We start from the raw sequence: 15,186 nt of genomic DNA on the forward strand, positions 1-15,186 counted from the left end.
AAGGCAGCCAACTTTCAGGGAGAAGACTTACAGCTTTTCATCTCATCCCCTGCATGCATCAGCCTTACTAGAGATATTAACAATGCAAGGAATTCGCAAGATGCATGCAGGGGATGAAATGAAAAGCTGTAAGCCTTCTCCCTGAAAGCTGGCTGCCTTGGATCAAAGTCTAGCGCAAGCTGGACTCCAAGGTATTGTCCAGTGTGGGTAGATTGGTAAAGCACTGCGTACCTTGTTCCAAGGTTCGTAGGTTGGAGTCTCCTTCAGTCAGAGATCAGTGTGTGTGTGTGTGTGTGAGTGTGTGTGTGTGTGTGTGTGTGTGTATGTATATATATATATATATATATATATATATATATATATATATATATATATATATATATATTACACTACCCAAATATTGCAAACCAAGCGATACAAGAGTAGAATGATAGCTGTAGGTCTTTCGTGTTGCAATCAACACATCATCAGGAGCTTGCAAAGTTGCAAAAACATGGACCTGCTCCGCATGTGTCAGTAGGCCTGTTGCAGTGCTCCTTCTTTCTTCTTAAAAAAAGGGAGGATGTCCAAGCAAGTACATTCCCATAGGGCGTCTTCATGTGAAGACGTCTTATGGGAACGTACTTGCTTGGTCATCCTCATCTTTTCTGCAATTTTGCAAGCTCCTGATGATGTGTTGATTGCAACGCGAAAGGCCTACAGCTATCATTCTACTCCTCCCGTGGTTGTTTTGCATATATATTACACACTCGTACGTGCCTGCGTATTCAAGCTTGTGCTATGTATGCGTACGCGTTAGTGTGTGTGTGTGTGTGTGTGTGTGTGTGTGTGTGTGTGTGTACTCACCTAATTGTACTCACCTAATTGTGGTTGCAGGGGTCGAGACTCAGCTCCTGGCCCCGCCTCTTCACTGATCGCTACTGGATCCTCTCTCTCTCTGCTTCCTGAGCTTTGTCATACCTCTTCTTAAAACTATGTATGGTTCCTGTGTGTGTGTGTGTGTGTGTGTGCGTGCGTGCGTGCGCGCGCTTCCTTTTTGCTTGTTTGCCAAAAAAATCTGACCCATTTAATCCTCACCAGAAAAATGGAAAAAAATGGAAAGAGGGCAATGTTTCAAGAGGAAATCCAACAGAACCTCAATAATCCCAATGGAAATAAGTAACTTTGCTTAACTTTTTACGGTTATCCTAAGTAATTTACGCATGTTACAATGTATGATAATCTGCGTAACTGTACTTATATGCACCAATACCTAAATGAACTTAATGTTTGTTAAGCGAGACGCCAAACACAGGGAGTCATATTAATTAATCTCACGCTGCTCCGTAGACCTCATTAATCTCAACCTACCTTATAAGCCTAAATAAATTTTAGTTGCGATATAAGCGTGATTTCAGGCAGATCCCTGATATTTGGGGCACTAAAAATTGCTTGCAAACCCAGTGTTAAAATTACGGGAAATGTAAATGGAAAATATTAGAACTCTGGCATTCCTGTGTTGACCATTCAGCGCTACGAGAAGAGGTTCGATTGTGGGTCTGTTAAGCACGAGAAAGATACCTAGGGTGGATGCTGCCACTTGTCTGTGGTAAACACCTGATGTGTGTGTGTGTGTGTGTGTTGTATGATGGCCGCTAGTGGCGCTGGTTCTATGGCTGGGGCACAGCGGGAAGTAACCGCTAGTGGCGCTGGTTCTATGGCTGGGGCACAGCGGGAAGTAACCGCTAGTGGCGCTGGTTCTATGGCTGGGGCACAGCGGGAAGTAACCGCTAGTGGCGCTGGTTCTATGGCTGGAGCACAGCGGGAAGTAACCGCTAGTGGCGCTGGTTCTATGGCTGGGGCACAGCAGGAAGTAACCGCTAGTGGCGCTGGTTCTATGGCTGGGGCACAGCGGGAAGCAACCGCTGGTGCGTGCAGTTATAGACATTGGTGTCTACTGAAATAGATATTACTGTTTTTGCAACATCCTACAGACACTGTGCTTGTGTGCAACACACACACACACACACACACACACACACACACACACACACACACACACACACACACACACACACACACACACACACACATAACATGAGGATTTCAATATATTTCCCACCGTCGGCATTCTTCCCTTGCCTACAAGAATACAAATTAGAACTTTCCACCAAGTCTTGAGTAGAATTTTGTAATACATGAAGCCAACTACACCAGGAGAAACTGCCAGAGATGAGAGAGAGAGAGAGAGAGAGAGAGAGAGAGAGAGAGAGCACGACTGAAATACACTACCAGTGTACAGACAGATGCATGCACAACTTAGAATGACACTCACACACACACACACACAGTCAGACCCATCAAGACAGGCAGACATATAGTCAGACCCAACACGACAGGCAAAAACATAGTCCGACCCGACACGAGAAACATACAAATAGCCAGACACAACAAGACAGTCGCTGAAGCATAAAAAGTAAAAGCAGTACAAGAGAGACTGACAGGCATATTGACAGAATGACAGGCAAGGAAAGATAACCATAAGAGTTTTAGTTGAAAGAGACAGGGTGACAGGAAAAGAACATGGGTTTAATGGGAGGATTTAAAGCCTATTGACTACCGGAGGGTCATTAAAAGGCTGCAAGTAAACTTTTCACCTCCAGACGAGAGTAAATTACTTCCTGAAACAATGATTACAGTAACTCTCGGCGTATATACGCCCAGAGACAGAGATATAATGGAGGATAGAAAGGGAAGGAGGAGGAAGGAGGAGGGGGGATGAACAGGGGGGAAATGGAGAGCTGAAGGAGTAGGAATTGCCTGTTGAAAAGGGTGGAGGTAGAAGAGGAGGAGAAAATGAAGAAAAAATGCAGTACTAAGATGAATAGTACGAAGAGGAAATAATGAGGGAAGGAGGAGAAAGATGAATAAGAAGAGCAGAGAGGAAGGGGAAAGAATGGAAATGATAAGAAGGCAGGATAAGAGAGCAAGATCAATAAAAAGAAGAGGGAAAAAGGAAGAAAAACAAATGGGGGAAGAGGGAGAGAAAATGGGGAAAAATGAGACAAGAGGAAGGAGAGAAAGACAAAACAATATATCAAGATTATCCCTAAAGACAAAAAACTGTCGTTAAAGATGAGGTCAAGACAATGAAGCAGAAGGTTCTCTCCCTATCCCACACACCCATCAATCTACAATAACTAGAAAACAAGGAAATAAAAACTCTTTGAAAAACGTGCATGAGCAAGCGTCAATCGGAACAGCGTTTAGTATTGGCCTGTCAACATTTGCGGGTCATCATATGACTAAGACCCGCGTCAAGGAAACACTTGTCCTCTTTCCTGACGAACGAACCTGACCTAACCTAACATGTCATCATGTTGAAGATCGAGACACTTATGCAACATATGGGAATCTTTATTAAGGAAACGTTTCGCCACAGAGTGGCTTCATCAGTCCAATACAAAGTAGAAATGGGTAAGGAGAGGAAGAGTTTGAGGTAATCAGTCCCTCAGTTTGGCTGAGAGACTGATTACCTGGGTGGTTTTAAAAAGAGATTGGACAAATGTACGAGTGGGAGGAGCTGGATTGGGTTGGTGTCGTGGGTACGGGAGTAAATTCTTGGGCAGCTTTGAGTAGTGGTGGTTTTGATAAGGACCTGCCTTGCATGGGCCAGTAGGCCTTCTGCAGCGTTCCATTCTTATGTTCTTAGATCAAGACATTTATTACAGGAAACGTTTCCTTTAATAAACGTCCTGAACTGTACGTAAGTGTCCTTTTCCACACCATTACTGAGAGCTAAACTTCACCCTGAGACGAAGGAATATTCTTAACTATCTTCACCTTTTGATCCAAGGAAGTGGACTTGATCATACACTTCTTGGATCGAACCTAATTGCTTCCCATTCCCCATGGTGCTGTATAACCCGTACGAGTTTAGCACACTCCTCATGAATGCAAGAATAATAGGGTTAAGTTAGGTAACATATGTCAGGAAACAGGACAAGTGTTCCCTGACGCGGGTCATAAGATGACCATCCGTTGTAGCTTTTTGTCATCTGACCGAGGCCTTCCGCCGGCTTACCAGTCCACCCATTTTATAAATTATGTTGTTATAACCATTAAGTTAAGAATAATTATTTCCACTAATAAATTCAGGTTTTTCTAATTTTCTAATTTGTATTTGTCCAAAAGTTTATAGAAATTTATGTTCATAAAATCTCAAGGATTTTTTTTTAAATAAAAAATATATATTATAGATCTAATAAAACATAATTAGCTACTAAATGAATTTTTAATTACAGGTTAATTAAAAGTTTGTATTAAAGAGGTTTGTAGCACATATTGGTTAGTTAGCTTCAGATGTTTGTTTAATTAGTGTTAAGCGCTAAACCCATGTGGGTCATTCAGAGCAAGACGTGTTAGAGGCTCGATCCTCCGTCTGCTGAGCGCCAGACAGACGCGCTTTCTATTTGTACTCGCTTCTGTCAGGTTTACAGCCTATCGACTACACGAGGGTCAAGGCTGTATTTCTGCTGTGCATCGCCAGTCGAGAATATTTAGTGATTTAAATTAGATTCCGCGGGTATATATTAAGACATGAACGGTACGGGTATATAGCGGGTATTTTACACTTGTTAAATAGAATTTTCTCTTAATGTTGCAGGCATTGTGGTCGCCGGCAGTGTCCCCCGGCAGTGCCCCCCGGCAGTGGCCCCCGGCAGTGTCCCCCGGCAGTGTCCCCTGGCAGTGTCCCCCGGCAGTGTCCCCCGGCAGTGTCCCCCGGCAGTGTCCCCCGGCAGTGTCCCCCGGCAGTGTCCCCTGGCATTGTCGCCGGTAGTGTCACCCTGCAGTGTCGACGACAGTGTCCCCCGGAGTGTCTCCCGGCAGTGTCGCCGGTAGGATCGCCTGGCAGTGTCGCCGATAGTGTCTCCCGGTAGTGTCGCCGGTAGTGTCGCCGGTAGTGTCGCCGGTAGTGTCACTCGACAGTGTCCGCCGGTAGTGTCCGCCGGTAGTGTCCGCCGGTAGTGTCCGCCGGTAGTGTCCGCCGGTAGTGTCCGCCGGTAGTGTCCGCCGGAAGTGTCGCCGGCAGGACCTGAGGTGGTCCTAGCCTCTGCATCCTTCAACACAAGGTGAGCATCGTGTGACCTTGGAAGTAAACGGTATAAAATACCGACACGATGGAAAAATAAACAGAAGGGCAGCATAATGTCATCCTTTATTGACACGTTTCGCCCACACGGTGAGCTTTATCAAGCACAACCAGATCTCGTATGTTTGTCTTGATAAAGTCCACTGTGTGGGCGAAACGTTGTCAATAAATATATTATATTGCACTTGTGTTTATTTTCCAAGCTTTTTCTTACATAGTTTATTACACAGGTCATGGAATAGGGGTGTTGATATTGAAGAGTTCGTAATCCGATGAATTGGAGTTACCCTTCCCTTCCCTCGGATCAAATTTGATTACACACAAACCCCATAGGCTCTCTGTTACCCCCTGCAGGTTTAGCGCATCGCCGAGAAAATAGATAATTTCACACCTTGCTGTAAGATTCTTAAGGGTGGGAGACAGCATTGAAAAACTCTTGAACCAAGGAATAAGCGCTACCCTCCTTTTCCACAGGTCAAATCTGATGAAATAAAACACTGTGGGCCAGTAGGCCTTCTGCAGTGTTCCTCCATTCTTATGTTCTTAAGTTCCCCCCATACGGGTTTAGAGCTGTTCCATGGCTGTAATGATAACTAACATCTCTCCTCTTTGCCCCTTACAGGTAAGTGTTGACGCCCAGCACAACGAGAGCCAAGAGAGAGACCAGTTTAAGGTAAGTTTGTGATAGATTTACGTTGTTTGCGTCTCGTCACACTAGTCATGGCTACTAGTAGCGTTTATATAGTACAAGTCATGGCTGCTAAGAGCGTTTAAATACTACTAAACCTGTGATTCCAAAGACCCAGGAGTGGTTATCGCGTCTCCACGCGCTGCACAAGGATGTGCAGTTCTCTTAGTGCCCTTTATGTTGTTATCGCCGGCAATGAACGAGCAGAGACCGTGGCAAAAATGCTGCGTCGAGCCCACTCTGTCATAGACTTTTGCCTTAAAGTGGCATGATAGAATATACCCACAAATACGTCCTTGGGCCCAAGTGTCTTACGGACCAGCAGTTAACTATACAGATTGGGCAGGACGTGGGTGTCTGACTCTCCTCCTTCAACAGGAATCTTCTTTGAGACGAATCTCTCTTGACTGTGGATCGAGTACACATATTTCACCCATAACCACATGTTCGCAGTGGTTCTTACTTTCGCATGTTTAGACTGCAATTTACCCTTGGATGTGGAATACATTTTAAGTATTCCCATGGCTTAGGCCTTTTCACTCTCGTCATGGTTATTATAATTACCGAGGCTCCTGTAGAGACCTCTGGGAACTCCTAGGGAAGTCTGGCATTTATAATTTAATGGGGTTTATAAATGATGCTGGTTGTTTTAACTTAATATCATGGTATTTGTTTAAAGCGATTTATTCATTTTCGTAGTTTTCACATATTTTTTAGGGCGTGTTGCATGCAATTTTTTTTATTGCCAGGCGTGCAAAGTCGCTAAGTCGAAATCAAACTTCCAGAAACTGTAATTGTAACTGTAATTATTTTATTAGTAATTACGATTGTAATCGAACTTTTAGATTAAAAGGTAATTATAGTTGACTGTTGACAAGCTTATACCTACTTAAATTACATCATAAAACTAGGCCCCAATTTTTTTTTAGGTTTATGCCTTCAGGTAAACAGAAATCCCCCGCTGATAAACTAGAACAAATTTGTAAAAAGTATATTCAAGAGATCTGTACTAGAATAAATTTCTGAAAGGTATACTCAAGAAAATTGTACTGGAATAAATTTTTAAATTACTTTCCAGAGAATTAAGAATATTCTAGTAAAATTACCTCAAATATTTTAGAAATTTATTCTAGTATAAAAGTATATTCCATAAAATTATAATAGAATAATTTTCTAAGAAGTATATTCAAGAAAATTATACTAGAATAAATTTCTAATTTATTTTCAAGAGTACTAGAGTATATATCTAAAAAAATAATACTAGAATATACTTTTATGAAATTGATTCTAGTATAATACTCCTAAATATACATTTTAGAAATTTACTGAACAGAATTGTACTCCCTTCTACGTATATTCCTTAGGTTTTAGGAGGGATACTCCTCCAGATATATTCCTCGTGCAGAACACAGCAAGAGAAATGATGGGTTATACAGCCACTTCAGCACTGACAGAGTAGGATTTTTTTTTTTTACCGCCAGTAGGGCGCAGCTGGGACCTGCAACCTTCCGTGTGCTCCTAATTAAGTGGAACCCAAAAAATTATGATTACTTTCCATGCATGAATCTTAATGAGGTGTAATATGCGACAATGGGCTTAACGTCTGCAAGTTGTTGTTTCTGTGCATCATTTAAGTCAACATTGTCTTCATTATTCCACATGTGAAATGCCTCGTTTGCAACTTTCCTGCAACAATTCATTCCAAGTCTCCTAATTTTGTTCAGCTTCTAGGTGCAGTTTCCTTGTTCACATTGTATCGAATGGAAAATTATTAATTATTCTCTTAAATCTATCGCAAAAAAAGTGCACACCACGGAACAGGTGGGGTTTTGAACTCATCGCAAGCGAATCCTAAACATCCAGGCCATGGGTTCAACCCCCACCCGTTTCGTGGTTTGTAATCGTGTTATTACGGTTCCGTGAGTCACAATGAAGTACATTAGGTGAAACGAATTTTTTTTTTTACTTGTGATCTTCCTGGATCTTGTTCTATTAAGCACTTGTACCCAACCTGCTTGTCTCTGAAAATGTAACTAATGGTATTGCTGTTCCTTGTTTATGTAATTACTATATTTTCCGGCATATAAGACGCACCATTTTCCCCTAAGTCTTGGGAAATCACCCTGCGCCTTATATGCTCAAGGTCGGGGTTAAGGGCAGGTTTTGGGTTACACTTTAGCAGTTGTTGACTAACGTTACGTTACAAATGCTAACAAACATCGTCGTATATAGCTTATAGTAAGGTTCTTGCGCCTTATATGACGGAAAATACGGTACATTTAAAATCAAAATTTGAAGTCAAATCTTTGCTCAGCATTTCGAACAATTAGTAATGATTTGAATATTAGTAACATTTACTGTAACTGAAGGTAACGTATCAGGTAATTGTAATGGTAATTGAAAATCTGGAAGGGTAACTGAGATTGTAATTGACGTAGTCATTTAATTAATTGAAGACTGGGTCAAATTACTATATGCATGCCGCTTCTGTTATTAGTCATGGCTACCAGTTGCTTTTAAATGTTACTAGTTATGACTACTAGTAGCCCTTAAATGCTACTAGTCATGGCTAGTAGCGTTTAAATGCTACTAGTCATGGCTACTAGTAGCAATTAAATGCTACCATCCTGGCTACTAGTTACTTTTAAATGTTTTATTTATTAAGGGTAATAATGAATTCAAATTTAAAATTTACAGAAAACCTACAAATAACTGTTCCTATGTCCACTATTATTCCTCGCATCAAGATAGAGTCAAACTGTCTGTTTTCTCATCAATGTTTTTGAGAGCTTTACGAATTTGTAGTCCTGAGTTCATAGATGAGGAAATATCCAAAATTTATGAAATAGGTAATGATTTAAAATACCCAAGAAATGTAATTGATAAATCTTTTAAAGTTGCTAGAAATACTTTTTACAATCCAAAAAGGGACAACCAGCCTTATTCAACTAAAAATATGTTGGTTCTCCCTTACCATGAAAAGTTGGTTGATATGCCTTCTCTTCTTAAGACTTTTAATAGTAAAATTGTATTCAAAAATCTTGATACAGTAAAAAAAACTTTTGATAAAGAATTTCCCCCAAAATGCTGATGGATGTGTCTATAAGATTCCTTGTAAAATTTGCGATAAAGTTTATTACGGTTAAACTGGTAAAAATCTCGAACTAAGATTAAAACAACATAAATATAGCATTAGAACTGGACAAGATTCCAATGCTCTATTTATTCATGTAAGAGATTTTAACCATCCAATTGATTTTCAAAAAGTTGAGAAAGTAGTATCAAGCAAGTCCATGGTCGACAGGAATATAATTGAATCTTGTTTCATAAAAAGCAGTTTTGACAATAATATGAATATTTCCTTTGGTTTAAATAAATTAGATCCATTTATAATTAATAGAATTTGGGAAGAATTTAATAATACACTGGACAAATAATAATTTTTAAATTTTCTTGGGTAGAATAGTTTGTTGGTGAGTTGTGCAAAGGACCTGTCCAGTTGGGCCGGCGCGCGTCAGGTGTTTAACCGTTGTGGGATCTGATAGTGAGGTGTTGGCCAGACCCCTTATATAGCTTCCTTGGATGGTAAGACACATATGCAACAGTTAGGTATCTTTATTTCGAAACGTTTCGCCTACACAGTAGGCTTCTTCAGTCGAGTACAGAAAGGTTGATAGAAGCAGAAGATACTTGAAGACGATGTAATCAGTCCATCACCCTTAAAGTTTTGAGGTGGTCAGTCCCTCAGTCTGGAGAAGAGCATTGTTCCGTTGTCTGAAAAAATATGAAGTTGAAGTGACAGAATGGGGCCTTTATATAGTGAGAGTAAGACACATGTGCAACATCTGGGTATCTTTATTGTAGACGTTTCGCCATCCAGTGGCTTTATCAATACAAATTCCAGGACATAACTTGAAGACAGTAGAACTATGTACAGAAGATGAGGTAATCAGTCCCTCAACCTAGGAGTAGGTGCTAACAGCACCATAGTCGTGGAGATTCTGAAGCAGAAGAAAGAATCCTGGCGCTTATATAGTAACGTCAGGTGAAGCAGACGAGGGCAAATTCACTGGTGGGCGGGATTCCCCAGTGGAAGTAGGTCCTTCCCAAAGAGATGGGTTGTAGTAGTAGTTGTCGTAGTTGAGAAGGTTATGTACATGTCCTCAGAATTAAGATTCCATGATGTTGCAGTGTCTGACAAGTTGTGTACGAATGGTATATAATACCGACAAGATGAGAGTAAGACACATGTGCAACATCTGGGTATCTTTATTGTAGACGTTTCGCCATCCAGTGGCTTTATCAATACAAATTCCAGGACATAACTTGAAGACAGTAGAACTATGTACAGAAGATGAGGTAATCAGTCCCTCAACCTAGGAGTAGGTGCTAACAGCACCATAGTCGTGGAGATTCTGAAGCAGAAGAAAGAATCCTGGCGCTTATATAGTAACGTCAGGTGAAGCAGACGAGGGCAAATTCACTGGTGGGCGGGATTCCCCAGTGGAAGTAGGTCCTTCCCAAAGAGATGGGTTGTAGTAGTAGTTGTCGTAGTTGAGAAGGTTATGTACATGTCCTCAGAATTAAGATTCCATGATGTTGCAGTGTACACAACTTGTCAGACACTGCAACATCATGGAATCTTAATTCTGAGGACATGTACATAACCTTCTCAACTACGACAACTACTACTACAACCCATCTCTTTGGGAAGGACCTACTTCCACTGGGGAATCCCGCCCACCAGTGAATTTGCCCTCGTCTGCTTCACCTGACGTTACTATATAAGCGCCAGGATTCTTTCTTCTGCTTCAGAATCTCCACGACTATGGTGCTGTTAGCACCTACTCCTAGGTTGAGGGACTGATTACCTCATCTTCTGTACATAGTTCTACTGTCTTCAAGTTATGTCCTGGAATTTGTATTGATAAAGCCACTGGATGGCGAAACGTCTACAATAAAGATACCCAGATGTTGCACATGTGTCTTACTCTCATCTTGTCGGTATTATATACCATTCGTACACAACTTGTCAGACACTGCAACATCATGGAATCTTAATTCTGAGGACATGTACATAACCTTCTCAACTACGACAACTACTACTACAACCCATCTCTTTGGGAAGGACCTACTTCCACTGGGGAATCCCGCCCACCAGTGAATTTGCCCTCGTCTGCTTCACCTGACGTTACTATATAAGCGCCAGGATTCTTTCTTCTGCTTCAGAATCTCCACGACTATGGTGCTGTTAGCACCTACTCCTAGGTTGAGGGACTGATTACCTCATCTTCTGTACATAGTTCTACTGTCTTCAAGTTATGTCCTGGAATTTGTATTGATAAAGCCACTGGATGGCGAAACGTCTACAATAAAGATACCCAGATGTTGCACATGTGTCTTACTCTCATCTTGTCGGTATTATATACCATTCGTACACAGCCTTTATATAGTGCCAGGAGGTGAGACGTAGGTTGCTTTGGGAGGGCAGGTCCTTCTCAAACCCAGCCGTTCTCACTAGTAGAGGTTGTCGAAGTGGTCTGTAACAAGATACCCTTGTGTTGCAGTGTCTGACAGAATGAACATTAAAATGGTATGAAATACCGACAGATTGTTAGGTAAGACACATATGCAACAGTTAGGTATCTTTATTTCGAAACGTTTCGCCTACACAGTAGGCGGTATTTCATACCATTTTAATGTTCATTCTGTCAGACACTGCAACACAAGGGTATCTTGGTACAGACCACTTCGACAACCTCTACTAGTGAGAACGGCTGGGTTTGAGAAGGACCTGCCCTCCCAAAGCAACCTACGTCTCACCTCCTGGCACTATATAAAGGCCCCATTCTGTCACTTCAACTTCATATTGTTTCAGACAACGGAACAATGCTCTTCTCCAGACTGAGGGACTGACCACCTCAAAACTTTAAGGGTGATGGACTGATTACATCGTCTTCAAGTATCTTCTGCTTCTATCAACCTTTCTGTACTCGACTGAAGAAGCCTACTGTGTAGGCGAAACGTTTCGAAATAAAGATACCTAACTGTTGCATATGTGTCTTACCTAACAATCTGTCGGTATTTCATACCATTTTAATGTTCAGCTTCCTTGGATGCTTTACTTTCATAGTTCCTTGATAATGTGAGTAGTCACGAAAGCGCTTGGAATTTCTCTATTCTTTCAGAGTGGTTGTTTTGCATATATATATATATATATATATATATATATATATATATATATATATATATATATATATATATATATATATATATATATATATATATATATATATATATAATGTCGTGCCGAATAGGTAAAATTGGTCAATTAGCATGAACTCATTTAAAATTACGTCCTTTCTAAAATTTTCTCTTACACGTCTAAATATATATTTTTTCATTTATGTTAAAGTAAAAATTAATAATTTTGTACCAAAGAACCTTAAGAAACTTACCTAACCTTAACATAAAAATCGCAATTTAATTTATCCTAATCCCACTAAATATTTTGTAGATAAGTTTACAATTATTTAATAAACAAACACAATGAAATATGTTTTTTTCGTTACCTTCAGAATGATTTTTGCGAAATTATTGCATACACAAATTTTCACTTGCCTTATTCGGCCAGAAGAGCCTTGCTATTTAAGCCAAAATCGCAAGGTTTACCTGTTCGGCACGGCATATATTATAAATTTATATATGAAATTATGTTTCATGATTAAGAACATTCTTGTGTCGTTGCAAACTAAATCTTAAAGATAACATGTTACAACACATACCAAATGATATCAGTCCTGAACCCTTACCTCTACTGATACCTTCCTGCCTAAGGTATCAGTAGTTTGTGTATGTAGAGGTATGGGTGTCCGAATAGCGTACTATTGATAGTATTAATGAAAAGACATAGGTTGCAAAACAAGCTTTTACTTGATTAAAGCTTTATCAGGTCATGACTAAATAAAAAACTCTTGACTCAGGGACACGTTTTAACAATAAAAATCTTTTTCTTCAACCTGTCTCGCTTCTGTAATGTAGGAAGCTGTGTTTGTCTTCTGCTCTGTTGTGATATATTTCCGTGATTGTAAACTGCTTCTTATGAAAATTTCGTAAATAATTTAAAAATATTATATTCTTGAGCTGAAGTTTATATTTGTCTCTTAGTATATAAATTATTTACGACTGAGTGAAATTTCGGTTTTATCTCACCGAAGAAAAAAAAACTTCGTTTCGCGATGAAGAATCAAGCTAAGTATCGCAAAAGTTTTTAATTAAGTGTCAATAGGAGCTTTCAAAAAGTTAATGACGATTCGCTAATGGATCACTAATGATATTTGAAACGTTCGATTTTTCCTGCAGATAATAAGGCTAACTAGTGATCCTCAGATGTGAATGTCAGATGAAAATAGCCGCTTATTTCGGTAATCAGAAAATATATCGCACTGGTTCTGATGTTAGAACATGTCAGTCCCCGATTAGCCGAACTGTGTTTCGTATGTTGGACTAAGTGCGGCCAGCATTAACAGCCTTGTTGATCAGGCCCTGATCGACTGGGAGGCCAGGTCAAGGACTGGTCCGAGGGGACGTTGACCCTCGGAACACCCTCCAGGTAAAGATACCAGAATCAACCCTTTCTTGGTGATTACCTTGACAGCGCACCATTTGAGTGGCTTCAAGTTTAATGTGCTTGTGTATTTTAGGATTCCGGTCTCTCTAGTGTCTCTGATAGATATGAATTAGATTGGATCTGTGTCCTAATTTAACTGTCTTATGGACTTATGCCTTACTCTGCACTATTCCAGTCGCAGTCAGAATACATATACTTTGGATTATTAGCTTGGATGGTCACCAACTCCGGATTTACTAAGAAAATCAGTCAGTGTGGCTTATATCCATTAAGAATCTTTTTGCCTCTACCCCAGGATGTGACTCACAACAGTCGACTAGCACCAACGCAATTATTTACTGCTAGGTGAACAGGGGGGAACAGGTACAAGCCCTCTGTCTATATTTGCCATGCGACGTAATAAGAGTCCTCTGTAAGCTTAAGCTGCTACCAATAGTCCTTGCAGAGCAGCGGTATACATCAACAAATGTCTTCAACTGCTTCAACTGGCTCACGCTATGATGACATTCTACATTCTTGCATTGAAAATAATTATAATTTACGGTTTATATAAATTATGAAGATTATATGCACGTGTAATTTTAAAATTAAAATTAAAAAAGCACAGAAATTTTAACTATTCCGGGAGGACTAGAAAGTCCTTACGGAAATAAATAACACTATCTGGCTTTCTTGGATTATGATAATGAGTATGACACAAACACAACACATGTATCTTTAATGCCAACATGTTTCCCGAGGACAGTAGACATTATCAGTTAAGTACAAATATGGCAATATCGGAGACAAAATAACTAGAGGACACTCAATTCTAATATAAACACTTCTCGGAAACTCTTCCTTGATAGCTGCAACAGAGCTCAGACATTATACAAGACACACAAATCTCTCCTATATCTCCCGTGTCCGACTCAACCTGTGTAGGAAAAAACAACTCGGCGAAAAAGGCCCTAAAATCTGGAAGAAACTGCCTGAAGATTCCAAAGATTCATTGTCTCCTAGCTTCTTCAAAGTTACTGTTAAAAGCACCTCTTTAACTTAATATATCTTGACAACACTATGCCATGTCAAATCCTGAAACTTAGCTTTTATTTAGGTCTGTCTTTGTTCGTCTTCCATCTTTCCTTTAACTCTCGTATATTATTATATGTATATATTCTCTCAATATGTTCGTATTATAGTTTAAGTAACTATTGCCACTCTGCTAATCTTGACTTCTGTATCATAATGATTTTTATTATGAAATAACTGAGTAAATTTATATATGCATTTGGTTTTCAGTTTATTGTATATCCTGGGCAGTAATACTGAAATTTAGATTAGTATCTGCATTTGTATTGGACCAACATTAATAACCTCCACAGTGTTATATCGAATTGTCTTACCGAATTCTAGCAGTAGATAACTTTTGTTCAGATTATTAAAACGGAAGGCTACCCACCCAGAAAAAATAATCATAATTTTTAAAGGGGTGGACCAGTAAACCAGCGGAAGGCCTCGATCGGATGCCCGAAAGCTCTTGCCGCAGGTCATCATATGACTAAGACGCGCATCAGTTAGTTAGTTTAATATGTTTATTATGCACCCCATACCCATCCTGTGGGCGGTAGTCAAAAGATTACAGAGGTACATAATGGGTCCAGGGACTGGGCCTCAAAGTTTTGATAGCTGAGCAAGTTACAGAGGCAATGAATTCACAATTTACAAAGGTAATGAACTCACAATTTACAAAGGTAA

General features: G+C 40.0%; 1 protein-coding gene across 2 annotated transcripts in view; it reads left to right on the top strand.

Annotated features, from left to right (window-relative positions):
* Positions 1 to 15,186, top strand: part of LOC138854763 (uncharacterized) — a 593,204-nt gene that overhangs the window by 332,951 nt on the left and 245,067 nt on the right. For both annotated transcript variants that reach the window (XM_070099682.1, XM_070099683.1), the window contains one exon: positions 4,646 to 5,111. The gene's annotated coding sequence lies outside the window, so the exon portion shown is untranslated. The remainder of the gene's footprint in view (positions 1 to 4,645; positions 5,112 to 15,186) is intronic.

The sequence above is a fragment of the Cherax quadricarinatus genome, chromosome 68, assembly GCF_038502225.1.
Source record: "Cherax quadricarinatus isolate ZL_2023a chromosome 68, ASM3850222v1, whole genome shotgun sequence".
NCBI lineage: Eukaryota > Metazoa > Arthropoda > Malacostraca > Decapoda > Parastacidae > Cherax > Cherax quadricarinatus.